The sequence below is a fragment of the Acinonyx jubatus genome, chromosome B3 (genome assembly GCF_027475565.1).
Source record: "Acinonyx jubatus isolate Ajub_Pintada_27869175 chromosome B3, VMU_Ajub_asm_v1.0, whole genome shotgun sequence".
Classification (NCBI taxonomy): domain Eukaryota; kingdom Metazoa; phylum Chordata; class Mammalia; order Carnivora; family Felidae; genus Acinonyx; species Acinonyx jubatus.
In genome coordinates, this window is record NC_069386.1 from 78,813,553 (window position 1) to 78,825,618 (window position 12,066).

General features: G+C 37.4%; 1 protein-coding gene across 3 annotated transcripts in view; it reads left to right on the forward strand.

The window, feature by feature from the left end:
• The first annotated feature begins 3,975 nt into the window (after positions 1 to 3,975).
• G2E3 (G2/M-phase specific E3 ubiquitin protein ligase) overlaps positions 3,976 to 12,066 on the forward strand; it is a 66,894-nt gene continuing 58,803 nt past the window's right edge. For 2 of the 3 annotated variants that reach the window (XM_027065518.2, XM_027065521.2), the window contains exons 1-2: positions 3,976 to 3,993; positions 4,123 to 4,247. The gene's annotated coding sequence lies outside the window, so the exon portion shown is untranslated. Of the gene's footprint in view, positions 3,994 to 4,122; positions 4,248 to 5,676; positions 6,800 to 12,066 lie in introns of those variants that run through there. The other variant, XM_053224342.1, reaches the window with a different exon arrangement.

Genomic DNA, 12,066 nt, shown 5'->3' on the forward strand with positions numbered 1-12,066 from the left:
AGATTAAACTGGCAAAGACAGACTAACAGGGGGAAAGGTATATACTTTTTCTTTTTAATTTTACATGCACAGGGGGTCCACAAGAAAAAAAAAAAGTAAAAACCCAAAGAAGTGGTTAGGCTTGAGAGCTTATATACTGTTTTAACAAAGGGCAGTAGGTTGTGAAATGACTAGACAAAGGAAGAGGAGTGTGGGCTTCTAGGAGTGGTAAATTGTAGGGAGGTAAATATATAAGGGAAATTAATGGTAGATAAAAGTTATTTAGTAAGTCTTTTAATGTAATTTATTTATTTTTAATTTTTAAAAAATGCTTATTTTTTTATTTTTTAAAAATTTATTTATTTTTGAGAGACACAGAGAGACAGAACATGAGTTGGGGAGGGGCAGAGAGAGAAGGAGACACAGAATCCAAAGCAGGCTCCAGGCTCTGAACTGTCAGCACAGAGCCAGCACAGATCCTTTTGCGGGGCTTGAATCCACCCACCGTGAAATCATGACTTGAGCTGAAGTCAGATGCCCAACCGACTGAGCCACCCAGGCACCCCATAAAAGTGTTTATTTTTGAGAGAGAGACAGAACGCAAGCAGAGGAGGGGCAGAAAGAGAAGGAAACACAGAATCAAAAGCAAGATGCAGGCTCAGAGCCTGATGTAGGCTTGAACCCACAAATCATGAGATCATGATCTGAGCCAAAGTCGGCCACTTAACCAACTGAGCCACCCAGGCACCCCTAATGAGGCTTTTTAATGCGGACTCATCAATGCCATCTCCACCTCCACTGCTAAGGGACGTTCTTCTTTCGGTACAGGGAAGAGGGGAACATCTTCACAAAGGGAAATTTGTGCCCTGCTTTTGTTAGATGACAGAAGGCAGAGAATTCTTCCCATGTCTGCTTCTCAGTTACCTTCAGTTCAAAATAATCTTTATGCCAAAGTGGCACATTTTGGCATGGCACATTCATCTTTTATTTTATGGCTTCTAAGTTTCCTTCTTTCTTTAGGATATCTCTTTAACCTAAAGTAACAGTTTCTTCTAACTTTTCTCCCAACACATTTTTGTTATATTTTTTATATTTCAATCTATAATTCTTGTAGAATTTTTCTACCGAGGTTGAGATCTAACTTTTTATCTTCCAGATAGCCAGTTACTGCCATTTCTTGTTAATTTGTGAGTGAAGATATTCCTTGCCCACTAAACTGAAATACCACCTTTATATTCACATTCTATGTATAGTTGAATTTTTTTTTTGGATTCTCTGTGTATTTATCTTTTTTATACTAATAATTTTTTTCCCTACTACTTGATCAAAGTAACTTTGTGTTAGGTTTTACTACCTGGTAAGACACATTGACTACTCTCGGCCTCTGCTACTCTTCTTTTTCTAGACTATTCTTAAACATTCATCTTCCATTTGCAAATATTGAAATCACTTATGGTCTCCAACTTTTTACATATCCTATACTTAAAATTATTTCTAGGCATTTTATTGTTCTTGTCGGTCACGGTGCTTGTGATAAGAATCTTTCAAAGGAAGTTCTAGGAGCTCTTCTGCCACACTTTGTATTGGCTTTTGTGTGTGAGCTGATGACCATTGGTCCCAGATGTGTTTTTGTCCTGTTTTCTGTGGCATATGGAGTGAATACAAGGAGGAAAGCAGGGAAGAGAGAAGGTTATATTAGCTGTGGTTCAAAATTTCTAAGGATTCCGTTCTTAGCTATTTCAGATTACTGAGCAGTTACCAGAAACTAAATAAGACTCTCTTGTGTGTGTTTTTTTTTCTCTCCAGTTTTTGCAGCTTTTAGTAAGTGGAATACTCATATCAATGTATTTTACTTAATTTAAGAATTTTATTAGCTATCTGAATGCCCAGTTTGATGGCCAGATTTATTAGTTTAAATATATCCTGCAGTGAATATATTCTTTAAAATGTTTTTAAGTCTGAGGTTACTCAGACTCCTCGATTTAGTCAGTGAGTATTTATTGTAGATCTTCTGTGATAATGAAATGCTGTAGCAGTACTTGAATACTGATTTTATTCAAATTCACCTATAGTTATTCTGAAGTGGGGAGGGGAAGGAGTAACAGTTTAAAAAGTGCAAACAAGCCTGATATTCCACTTAATAGACACCAGCCCTAGAAAATTTATACAATTAAGCCTAAAAAAATGTCAGTGACTTTAAGGGACCCTCCACTGCAGATGAGAAATTAATATCATTGGCCTGACTGATGACAGGGCTGCTGGTGATATTTTGTCAACATCTTGACAAGAAATTAAAGAATTTATTGAGAGTCCAAGAAGAACTGAGTAAGGAAAACTCAGATGACAAACATTTAAATAAAACATTAAAACAAAGCAAAACTTGCCTATATAGTTGTATTAAGAAATAATATTTTTTATTGTATTTTATAATTGTCTTGGGAGCTTCCCCTCCCCCATTTGAGTATTTAACTTTTGCTTGTGGATAACTTGAGGATGTAATTCATGTGAGGAATAAAACTTAATGGTGGGAAGGTGCCAAGACATATGAAAGAAATAGGAAAATATATGACATAGTTTCTGCTTTCAAAGAACTTGAAGGAGCAATATATTTATTCAGTGGGGCCACTTTAGAAATGTGGTGGCATTAAATAATACAACAAATTATAAATGACAAAATGTGTGGTCAAACCATTACCATATAATTTGTTGAATAAATCTATGAATGAATGGACACAGACTATTCAAACATTTTACTTTTATACATTTATTAACTTGATTCTATATCTAGAATATATTAAATTTCTAATATAATCAATTTCTAACAATCTTCACTTAAAAAAATTCAAATTACAAGAGTAAAACATGCTATTAGTTTAAAAATTCAACTGGTTATAAAGCAAAAGGTAAAAAGTCTCTTCACATCCTCATTCATCATCTGACTCACAGAGATAACTTTTTTGTTTACTATCCATCCAGAAACTTTGTGTGCCAGGCACTTCACATACTTTAAAAGAAGGATACTATGTACATAGTCCTTTTACAGCTGATTTTTTTTTCATTATTTCATTTGAGTATCTACCGATCTACTTCATTATTTTTAGTGCCTGCACAATATCAGATCCTAAAGTATCATAGCTTATTTAATCATTCCCTTACTGATAGACATTTAGGTTATTTCCTATTTCCCACTATTAAAAACAGCACACCAGTTAATAGGTTTACACTCCCTTCTGTCAGATTATCTGTAAAATAAATTTGTAGAACTCTAATCTTTCAAATTGTAGTTTTGACAGAGGCTGAGGGTGTTCTGTCATGGATGGATTGGTTTGAAATGATCTGTTTACGTAAATCAATAATATCAGGTGTGAGGATGATCTGGTGGCAACGCCGAAATCAGAGTTTAGTTCCCTTTTTTTTGAGGAGGATTGGGGCTAAGGTATGTTCGGTCTTTCTTTTCCTTATAGCTCCTGCATATAACCCTTCAGAAGCGGTCCTTGGTAAACACTATTGTCCCAAGAATTTCACAGGACAACTGCGTAATAATCATGTAAAATAGTCTCGTTATAGGCGAAGAAAAAAGATGTGTCGCCTTCTAACATGTATCCTCAAGTATTTTATTTGGAACCAGCAACTAGTCCGATCACTAATTTTTAATTTGTGGCTCGAATAAGTGTGATTGGTGCACTTGGCTTTTTGTCTTCCTTAAACAGGGGAGGGAAAGAGGTTAAATGTCCTACTGTGCCGGGATTGAGGAGGGCCAGGGAAAGCAGGTTTGTTTAGGGTTTGTTTTTTCCTCTGGGCTGCAGCTGTTGCTTACGGGAGGGCGATGGGAGGGGTAAAAACGTCAGGGCTCCATTAGTGCTTTTATTCTCTCCAGTCCTTGAAGGACGCGTCTCTGTCCATTTTAGAAACAAGAGCATCCCCTCAAGAATCACCGGACAGGAACACCAACGCCGCGTCCGCACTTTTCTGTGAACATATGTAAGGAGTCAGACAAAAGACTCTGAAACGAAGGTAGCACACCAGACCCAACATGCCACCAGAAAAGAGCCGGGGTCTCCTAGTCCCTCCCCGCAACGTCCCACGTTGCCGCGGGCCCCGCCCCTTGTGGGGGTGGAGCTTAACTCTATTTCCGGATTGCAGGCGGAAGTGGACGAATTTGAATCCTGTGGGCCGTTGGATGGGGCTGCTCGAGGTCAGCTTTGCGGCTCTGCGAAAGAAGGGAAAACTGATACGACCGCTCTGGAACTTCTGCCCAGCGTGCCTTGGTGAGTGAATGGGGAAAGGGAAGAAACTGAGTATTCCAGGGAGAGAATTCGGACCGTCGGATGGGACAGGGGTCGAGAGGCGGGACAGTGTAGCGGAAATCGGAGGGCCTTGGGGAGCGTCGGGTGGTAGGGCCGGGCGTGGAGACTTTGGGAAGTCGAGGTGCTGGGAAGCGTCTCGCGCGGGCCAGCGCTCACAAGCCAACTCTAAGTATTGAGGATTCGGAGGCCCCCCCCGTCCCTGAGATTAAGCCTTGTTCAATCTCTTTCTGGTAAATACAGTTTAGTATTTACGCCAATTGGACTCGAATGCTGAAGCTGTAACAGTAGTTAAATCTAATTGCGAAAGCGTTACCACAGGTAAAAGAATCTTCCTTTATTAAAGATGGAAGGTTAGGGGCAGGTTTAGAGTGAGATGCTCTACGTGGCTCTGCGTTTCTCCTAAGAGGGATATTCGGAGTAGTCTTTATGACTTTGGACTGCAGGGAAGTGACAGCCTTTGAAATGCCCGGTGGGGATTTAAACTGAAATCTGAGTATCCTTTGTATTTAAAACCCGGATATTTTTCTTTCACGAGTGACATTTTTCGTGAACCGCAAAAATTCGAGACTCTTGCTGATTTAAACTGACGACGGTAACAGTGATAATTTACAAAGGTCTTAGTTTGCTAACAATAGGGTTAAGGTTTAGTTAGCTCCCCATAACTACCTTTTCACCTCCTTCATTCATTGGCCAACTGGGTTATTGTGGAGTCATAATGGAAACGCTCTACTAATGTTTCCAGCATTGGGCTTTCTTTGTTTGGTTTTGTTTTGTTTTTGCTGTTTTATTATTAGTGATGAACTACCTCAGATATCAAACTATTTAACCCAATAGCAAAGCCATGCCTTCTGGAATAGTTTGAATGTGTACCCTACGTCTAAAATATAAATGAGTTTAAATGTAGAGAAATTTTATGTTATTGAAGACTGTCACACTAATTTTGTGTTGCTTTATAGGAACTGATATTTTGTGTTTCTTTTAAACATAAAAGTGATATTTTGTGTTTCTTTTATGGTATCATACCATAAAAATGTATAAATATCTTTTTTAAAGTATTCTTTCATCTATTACTGGCTAATCCTACTTTCCCATCCTACTAGTGAACTTTTGTTTCACTGTTAACCAGGTAAAATAGATTCAAATGTTGAGTAGTTACGATTGTTGAAATTTAAACATTTGGGTGAGACTTCAGCAAAGACTTGAGCTTTACTTTTAAGAATGGCAGACAGCTCTTCTCATTTTATAGAAGCTAGGGGCAAATAGTAATTTGAAAAAAAATTAGTCTCTACATTTTATTTTTTTTTTAAGTTTTTTTAAATGTTTATTTATTTATTTATTTTTGAGAGAGAGAGAGAGAGAGAGAGGGGGGGGGGGGAGACACAGAATCGGAAGGAGCTCCAGGCTCAGAGCTGTCAGCACAGCGCGACGCAAGGCTCAAACCCTGAATTGTGAGATCTTGACTTGAGCTGGAGTCAGAGGCTTAACTGACTGAGCCACCCAGGCGCCCCATCTCTACATTTTAATCTGTTACTTGTCCTTACCTGGACTTTTTTTTTTTTTTTTACTGAGTTTTTGCTCTCTCTGCCTAAACCATTGTGAATTTCAAATTTTATTGTGTACACATTACCTTGAAGGGCTTACATTCTGATTCCTACACTTCAAATCTCATAGATTGGTGATCCAGTAAGTCTGGAGGATGGTGTTGAGGAATCTGTAAATTTAATTGGAAGGTTAGAACATTTGACAAGGGTTTTAAGAGCACTGACTTGATCTCTTCTAGCGAGGCATTATACTGGTTAAGGGCATGGAACTGGAGTCAGATTGCCTCAGTTTGAATTCCATCTGTACCATTTTGTAGTTGTATGACCCAAACAAGCTGTATTACCTCTCTGTGCTTCAAATCCCTGAACTGTATAATGGGGATAATAACAATACCTTCCTTGTAGGATTATTGTGAGAGTCAAATGATTCAACACATACAAAAATCTTAGAATAGTGTGTGGCACATAGTAAATGATATATGTATCTCCTCTTGAATTACTAAGCATGTACAGACCACATTACACACATTATCTCAATCTTCACAGATAACACTGCAGTATGTACTATTTTCAGAGTCCAGAGTGCTAACCATTACACGATGGAACCCCACAGTATGTACTATTTTCAGATAAAACTAGAGGCTGAGAGGAGTTCAGTTCTCACACAACTACCAAAATATTTGACCAGGTTCAGAATCTAGATTTGATTAGATTATGCCTCTTTAAAAATATTATCATTATTATTACTTTAAATTTTTTAATGTTTTATTTATTTTTGAGAGAGAGAGAGAGAGAGAGAGAGTGTGAGCAGGGGAGGGGCAGAGGAAGAGAGGCTGACATAGAATCTGAAGCAGACTCCAGTTTCTGAGCTGTCAGCACAGATCCCGGTGTAGGGTTCAAACCCAAGGACCACGAGATCATGAGATCCTGACCTGAGCCGAAGTCGGACACTTAACCGACTGAGCCATCCAGGTGCTCCATTATTATTATTATTATTATTATTATTATTATTTTAAATAATGCTTCCTGCCTTTCTCTGCAGTCTATCCTTCCAAATATTGCTTCTTAAAAATCTCTGATAATGCTTTGTCTACCAAATATAATTCTCAGCTCGTTCTTTCTTTCTTTCTTTCCTTCCTTCCTTCCTTCCTTCCTTCCTTCCTTCCTTCCTTCCTTCCTTCCTTCCTTTACAAAGCCCTTATCAATCTGGTTCCAATCTCTGTTTACAAGCATCAACTTCGTAATATTCTACCACTCTTTTCCAACCTGTGATGTTCTAGTCATACTACTACCATTGCCCAGATCTGTTGTTTATTGTTTTTATGTGTACTTAACATGAACTTTTTTATGTTCCTCTAAGATTTTACCCAATGGGTTTCAAATAATTTGGTGGACTTCCCCAGGCAGAGTGCTTCTTCCTCAGTGCAATTTAGTTGTAAACATAGCACTAGACTGAGAGATCTTATCCTCTTTGTCTTTATATCTGCAGTTTCTTGGTTCGGAACAGTGAGTGTCCTTGTACTCTGAAACTATGTTATGTTCAATGAGTGCTTATTATTTTAACAATTTGACACATTGTGTCACATCATTGCTGAAGAAGTTTTTAAATGTTTTCTGAGGTGATTGTATGTAATTCTGGGTAGTTTAGTAGAGATTTTAGTGATACCATATGGTTTGTATATTTCACAAGTATGGAAAAGTAAGTATAGAAATTGTAGGCTCAGAAGACATTTCCAGTGGGAAAAAATTAAAAGCAGTATTTGCTAACATTCATGGAACTCCACATGCTTTGTATATATTTTCTCACTTAATCCTTCTAGTCATTTTATTATTTTCCCCCAGGCACCAAAAGATTTAGTTACTTAAAAAAAAACTTTTTGCATTTAACTTCCTCCTGGTGGAATTTTTTTATTAGTATAAGAATAATATATGTTAAGTGTAATTAGATAATTATAATAGAGATGTAGTACCACTTGTACATACATGAATATTCATGTCTACATTAATTCAATTCTAAATTAAGAAAATATTGGGGAGTTAAAAAACAGCAAAATTTGCCTTTCCTTTTGAGTGTGAATAGCTGTTATTTGACCTCTTTGCCCATTACCTTTTCTTTTAAAAGCTGCCCCGTAATATAAGGACGTTATTCTAAAGACCATTGGGTAGGGTTTGGTGTAAGAAGCTTATGATCCTAATATAGACTCCCATTCCACAACACCTTCTCCAGCCAAAGTAGTACCATGTATTTGAATCAGAGCTGAATATCCGATGCAGGCTAGACCATTCATATTTCTTCTTGAATTTTGGAGTTGGGATGGCAAAAACTATTAGAGCCAAGCCAAAAAGGTCTTTATATTGCTGAGATCACAGTGGAATCGTGACTATGAAAAATGTTGCATATGGAACCAATGAACAGTGGGGGAGAGGAACCTGTCTTCCAGAGACTAGTTGTAAAAGTCAGTATAAACGTATAACTTTATTCCTTTTCCTTTTTTTGTTAAGACTGTATATTTTTAGAGCAGCTTTAGGTTCATAGTAAAACTGAGGGAAAGATAATATTGATTTCCTGTGTATCCCTTCTCTCCCACCCCATGCATAGCCTTTCCCATTATCTACATATCCCACTACAATGGTACATTTGTGAAAATTGTTGAACCTACACTGACACATGATAAGCACTCAAAATTCATAGTTGAAGTTACAGTTCATTCTTGATTTTGTGCATTGTTTGGATTTGGGCAAATGTATAATGACAGGTATCCATCATTATGGTATCATATAGAGTATTTTCACTGTTCTAAAGATATACTCCTCTGCGTTTTCCCAACCACTGATCTTTTTACTGTCTTCAGAGTTCTGCCTTTTCCAGAATATCATATAATTAGAATCATACAGTATGTAGCCTTTTCAGATTGGTTTCTTTCACTTTGTAATATGCATTTAAGTTTTCTCCATGTCTTTTCATGGCTTGATAGATAGTTCATTTCTTTTTATCACTGAATAATATTCCATTGTCTGGATGATCCATAATATACCAATCCATTCACTTACTGAAGGACATCTTAGTTGCTTCCAAGGTTTGGCAATGGTAAATAAAGATGCTGTAAACACACATATGAACATTTTGGTGTGGACACAAGTTTTGACCTCTTTTGGGTAAATATCAGGGAGCATCCTTTCATAACTGAGGTAAATCCTACTTAGTTGTGGTATATAATTTTTTAAATACGTTGTTAGATTTGGGGCCCCTGAGTGGCTCAGTCAATTGAGCAACCAATTCTTCATTTGGCTCAGGTCATGATCCCAGAGTTATGGAAGCCTAGCATCAGGCTCCGTTGCTGAGCATGGAACCTGCTTAAGATTCTCTCCTTCCCTCTGCCCCTCTCCCCGGGTTGCACTCTCTCCATCTTTCTCTAAAATAAATACATAAACAAACAAACAGATTTGATTTGCTAATATTTGGTTGAAGATTTTGGTATCTGTGAGAGATACTGGTCTGTAGTTCTCTGGTCACGTCCTTGGTGTTGGTATGATGAGGGTAATGATCACAGTAAGCTAGGAAGCATTCCTTCTGCTTTAATCTTCTGAAGGAAGTTGTAGAGAATTGGTATAGTTTCTTCCTTAAATGTATGGTAGGATTCACCAGGAAAACCCATCTGGGCTTGGTGCTTTCTGTTTTGGATGGTTATTAATTACTGAGTCAGCTTTTCTGATGCAGTCGAGTTTATTTCTCCTTGTGTGAATTTTGGCAAAATGTGTCTGTGAAGGAATTGGCCCTTTTCATCTAGATTATCAAATTTGTGGACATGAGTTCATGGTATTCCTTTGTTATATTTTTAATGTCCATAGAATCTGTAATGGTATCTCTTCTTTAATTTCTGATATTAGTAATTTGTGTCCTTTCTCTTTTTTTTTTTGTCCTGGCTGGAAGCTTACTGACTTTATTGATCTTTCCAAAGAACCAGCTTTGGTTTTATTGATTTTTCTCTATTGATTTCTTATTTTCAATTTTGATTCCTGCTCTAATTCTTACTACTTTTTTTCTTGTTTAATTTGGATTTAATTTACTGTTTTTTTATAGTTTCCTAGGGCAGAAACTTAGATGATTGATTTTAGATCTTTTCTTAAAAATTAAAAAAAAATTTTTTTTAAGTTTATTTATTTTTGAGAGAGAGAGAGAGAGAGAGAGATAGAGCATGAGCAGGGGAGGGGCAGAGAGAGAGGGAGACAATTCCGAAGCAGGCTCCAGGCTCTGAGCTGTCAGCACAAAGCCCGACTTGGGGCCTGAACTCAGAGACCGTGAGATCATGACCTGAGCTGAAGTCGGATGCCCAAACGACTGAGCCACCCAGGCGCCCCAGATCTTTTCTAATATATTCATTTAGTGCTACAAATTTCCCTCTAAGCCTGCTTTCACAGTACCTGTCAAATTTTGATGAATTATGTTTTCATTTTCATTTAGTTCATAATATTTTGTATTTTCTCATGAGATTTCTTCTTTGACCCTTAGGTAATTTAAAAATGTTGTGTAGGGGTGCCTGGGTGGTGCAGTCGGCTGAGCGTCCGATTTCAGCTCAGGTCATGATCTCACAGTCTGTGGGTTGCAGCCGCGTCAGGCTCTTTGCTGACAGCTCAGAGCCTGGAGCCTGCTTTGGATTCTGTGTCTCCTTCTCTCTCTGCTCCTCCCCTGCTCGTGCTCTGTCTCTCTCTCTCTCTGTCAAAAATAAATAAAATTAGGGGCACCTTGGTGGCTCAGTCGGTTAAGCGGCCGACTTTGGCTCAGGTCATGATCTCACGGTCCGTGAGTTCGAGCCCCACGTCGGGCTCTGTGCTGGCAGCTCAGAGCCTGGAGCCTGTTTCGGATTCTGTGTCTCTCTCTCTCTCTGACCCTCCCCCATTCATGCTCTGTCTCTCTCTGTCTCAAAAATAAATAAACGTTAAAAAAATTTTTTAAAAAATAAATAAATAAACATTAAAAAAAATTTAAAAATGTGTTGTGTAATCTCCACATATTTTGGGATTTCCCACTATCTTTTTGTTAAGTGATTTCTAGTTTAATTCCATTGTGGCCTGAGAACAGACCTTGTATCATTTTGATTTTAAGTTTGTTAAGGACTATTTTATGCCCTAGTATATGTATATGGTCTTGGTGACTATTCTGTGTAAGCTTGAGAACAATCTGCTTTCTGAGGTTCTTGGATAAAGTATTTCATTATATCTAGTTGTTTGATGATGATGTTGAGTTCAATTATCAAATCAAGTTCCTTACTGATTTTCTGCCTACTGGATCTGTCCATTTCTAATAGAGAGGTTTTCAAGTTTCACCTGTTTGTCTTTGCAAGTGTATTAGTTTTTGCCTCTCATAGTTTGCCTCACATAGTTTGACACTGTTAGGTGTGTACGTGGTAAGTATTGTTACGTCTTCTTAGAAAGTTGACCCCTTTATCATTATTTAATGCTGTATTTATCCCTTATAATTTCCTTACTTTAAAGTCCACTCTGTGTAAAATTAATATAGCTACTCCTGCTTTCTTCTAATTAGTATTAGCATGGTATGTTTTTCTTCATCCATTTATGTTTAATTTATATTTAAAGTGGATTTTTTTTGTAGAAAACATTGTTGGGTCTTATTTTTCAATCCACCATGACAAATCTTTTTTTTTTTTAATTTAAATTTTAGTATAGTAACATTCAGTCTTTTAAATTGGTACAATTAGACCATTGACATTCAACATGATTATTGATATAATGTCATCATGTCAACATGATTAACGTCTACCATATTTGTTATTGTTTTCTATTTGTGGCCCTTGTTCTTTTTTCCTGTTTTGTCTCCATTCTTTTTCTTCCTTTTGTGGTTTTAATTGAGCATTTTATATGATTTTTATTTTTTTCTCCTCACTTAGGATATCAGCTATATTTCCTTTTTAACTTTTTTTTTAAAGGTTATTGTGGGTTTTTTTTTTTAATGTTCATTTATTTTGAGATAGAGTGAGAGCATGCATGCACTCTCACCAGTCAGGGAGGGGGAGAGAGAGAGGGAGAGAGAGAATCCCAAGCAGGCTCCGTCCTGTCAGCAGAATCTGATGACCAGCCGTGAGATCATGACCTGAGCCAAAATCAAGAGTCAGATGCTTAACTGAATGAGCCATCCAGGTGCCCCTCCTTTTTAACTTTTTTTAGTGGTTGCCCTAGAGGTTGCAGTATATATTTATAACTCATACAGTAATTGTATATGT